We start from the raw sequence: 3922 nt of genomic DNA, 5'->3' as shown, positions 1-3922 counted from the left end.
GTTTTGATTTGCATTTCCCGGATGCTGAGTGATGTTGAGCATTTTTTCATATGACTGTTGTATCAAGCGATGAATTCTAATGGAAGGTCAGCTTCTTGGGCTAGAAGAGAACAAGACAATTAAGTTTTAAAAAAATGGAGTTGTTCCATTTTATTCTCCTTTCCTGGCCTCTTTTCTTCTTTGTCAGGACTATCGGAGGATAGTACATTTGGGTAGGAAGTCTAACAATGAGTTCAGTTTTGAACAGTATGGACTGAGGTAACTAAGGAACATCCAAATGGAGATGCAGTCTGTTTGATATAGCAGTGTGGATATCAAGAGGGAGAGAGAGACCAGGGATAGGAGTCTCCTGTGTATTTATGGAAATAAATGAGAAAACCCCCCACAGTTTAAGAAGGAAGAGCATGTGGAACATGTCTCTGATGCTCCAATGTAATAACCTTGAAAATAAGGTAAAATTAGACTAATGATTCTTGCCTAATAAACTCTTGCTCATAGTGATCATTACTTCTAACTCAAGTACTCACAATCTTGTCCTCTTTTGAAAAATCAAAATTAATTTTGCCTATCTTCTCTCTATTCATCATAATTTCTAGAAGGTCAACATTCATCTCATGGCAAGTTTTCTCAGTATCCAGAGATGGAATTCACAGATAAAAAGAGACATGAAAGTAGGTGCTTATGATGTTTTCCTACTATAAATTGAATTCCAGTTTCTTATAAATGTATATTCCACCCTTCTAGAGACAAGGATCAGGAAGTGTATTTATCAATAGACATTTATCAAGCATCTACCAAGTCAAAGCGAGGGCTACAAAAAAAAGTAGGTGTAAGCTTTGTACACAAAGAATCTGTAATAGCCAAAGAGACCCTTCCATAAAATCTGTAATATATGAGGTTTATGTAAACCTAAATTTGGAACTAGTTAAACTAAGTACAGATGAGTACGTGAGGAAGTTGGGAAGTAAACACATGTCACTGGAGAAATAGAGGTGGAGATATGGGTGGATCTGGGTTTGGTCAGGAATGAATCAGACCAACCCACAGAGGGGTGGCTCCTCCCTGGATGAACTTACTATTAAAAGGCCCTTATTCCAGACTTCAGTACCCAGCAAGTTCCTTCAGGCTACATTCTATTTGCTCTTCTGGTGAACAAGGTAAGAGGAAATACATCTAACTTTGCCTACTTAGTGTTCAGCAAGTTGGAAGTCTGAGTGTATGTGTACTCTAAGGCAAAAAGTTCTGGATGTTTAGGGTTTTTTCCTCTATTTTTAGTGGCACTGTCACTAAAAGTTTATTTCTATATAGAAGGAAAATGAGGGCACAAATTTGCTTTCCATGAGGCTAATCAATACTTTCTTTGTATGGTTAGATTGTCCATTTATTCATTCATTTAACAAATATATATTAACTATCTCTATTTGCCAAATGCTCCTCTTGGCTCTGATTACGCAGCAGTCACTTATGTATACTCCCTACTCTTGGAAACTTACATTTAGTAGGGGAAGACATTCATTAAACAATGAATAAGATAATTTCAAACAGTGATGAGAACAATGAAGAAAATAAGAGAGTGATGTAGTAGAATGATGAGAGGAGGAGAGTATTTTAGATTGGATGGCCAGGGAAGATCTCTCTAGAGAATTATCTTCTGAGCTGAGATCTTAATGACAAACGAAACTATCCAAAGCAAAGGGCAAGATTCTAAAGCAGGGGTAAACTTGTTTCAAAGAACAAAAAGAAGCTAGTGTGCCTAGAGCATATTTATGAGAGGAGGAGAGTATTTTAGATTGGATGGCCAGGGAAGATCTCTCTAGAGAATTATCTTTTGAGCTGAGATCTTAATGACAAAAGAAACTATCCAAAGCAAAGGGCAAGATTCTAAAGCAGGGGTAAACTTGTTTCAAAGAACAAAAAGAAGCTAGTGTGCCTAGAGCATATTTAAAAAGAGGAATAGTGGTATATGATGATGTCAGAGATCTAGACATGGGTAGGCCATGTAAAGAGGGACACAGTAGAGTTTACACATTATTTTAAGTTTATGGGGAGTCACTGAAGGGTATTAAGCAGGGGGAATGAGCTAATCTTATGTATGTTTTTAAGAGATCACTCTAGGCTGTTATGTGAAAAATAGGGCAATGCAGTAGTTTATTAGGTAGGAGACAATGAAAATAATAGAAATGGTGAGAAATAACTGCTCAAGCCAAAATCTATAAATTATTCATGATTCCTAATCATGTTCAGTCACCTCTGAACACACTGATTCCTAATCATGTTCAGTCACCTCTGCCTACAAAACATGCCAAATCCATCCATTTTTCTCCCTCTCCACCACTATCATCCCAGTCCAGGCTACCCTTATCTCTCACCTCTGAATATTTGATTATATGAAAATACCACAACTTATTTATCCATTTTTCTATTGATATATATTTGGGTTGTTTCCATTTGAGGAGGTATTAAAAATAATAGGGCTATGAACATTTTTGTGTATGATTTTTTGGTCATATATATGTGTGTATTTCTGTTGGGAATATTCCTAGGAGTAAATGGTTGGGTCTTAGATACTGCCAAACAATTTTCCAAAGTGCTTCTGCCAATTTACACTCCCTCTAGCAGAACATCAAAGATCTGGATTCTCCACATCCTCGCCAATATTTGGTATTGTTAAGTTTCTTTTTCCTTTTTACCTTTTAGTCATCTTGGCAGGTATATTGTACAGTGTAAAATCACACTGTAATTTTAATTTGCATTTTCTTGATGATTAATAAGGTTGAGAACTTTTGACATGTTTACTGGTCATTTGGATATCCTTTTCTACAAAGTTACTGCAGTAGAGACCCATTCTTCTATCTGATTGTCTGTATCTTTTTGTATTGATTTATAGGAATTATTTTTGTATTTAGAATAGAGCCCTTTATTGGTTAAATGTATTGCATATATCATATCACTCTGTGGCTTGCCCTTCACTCTTTTAATGATATCTTTAAATAAACAGACATTCCTACTTTTAGTGCAGTACAATTTATCAATCTTTTTCTTTATAATTAGTACTTTTTGAGTTCAAGAAGTATTTCTCTACCCCAAGGTCATGAAGATATTCTTCCATGTCATCTTCTTTAATGTCTTACATGTAAAATCCACCTGAGAACTAATTTTTTTCCATATAGGAATCCAATTAACCCAGCACCATTTATGCAAAAGACTATCCTTTCCCTACTGTCCTGCACTACCATCATTGTCATAAACCAACTGTCCAGAGTGATATAGGTCTGATTTTGGACTATTACCTTTCACTATTCCATTTGTTTAGCCTTGCACCAATGTCATATTGTCTTTCTTTATAATACACCTTGTTATCTGGTATGACCTCTAATTTTTTCTTCTTTAAGATTGTCTTGTCTAATCATGGTCCTCCACATTTTGATACAAATTTTAGAAGTCACCTTATCAATCTTTATTTTTAAAAACCTCAGGAATTCTGAGTGGGATTTTTATTGGATCTACAAATAAATTTGGGAAGATTTAATATCCTAACAATCCATGAATGAGGCATATTCTTACCTATTTAAATCTTCTTTAATTTATCTCAACATTTATAATTTTCTGAACACAAATCTTTCATGTCTTTTATTAGATTAATTCCTAGATATCTCCTAATTTTTTAAGCTTTTGTAAATAGCATTCTTCCTTATTTCATTTTCTAATTATTTGTTGCTGTTGTATAGAAATACAACTGACTTGAATGCTAGATAAAAGATATTTCAGGGGCCGGCCCGGTGGCGCACTGGATAGTGCGCCGCTTGGGAAGCGCGGCGGCGCTCCCGTCCGAGGGTTCGGATCCCACGTACAGACCGGTTCCCGCTCACTGGCTGAGCGAGGCGCGGGGGCAACGCCGAGGCCCGCGATCCCGGAGCCGGTC

The sequence above is a fragment of the Galeopterus variegatus genome, unplaced genomic scaffold (genome assembly GCF_000696425.1).
Source record: "Galeopterus variegatus unplaced genomic scaffold, G_variegatus-3.0.2 Scaffold1480, whole genome shotgun sequence".
In the NCBI taxonomy this organism is placed as follows: Eukaryota; Metazoa; Chordata; class Mammalia; order Dermoptera; family Cynocephalidae; genus Galeopterus; species Galeopterus variegatus.
Note: the sequence above shows the minus strand (reverse complement) of the source record.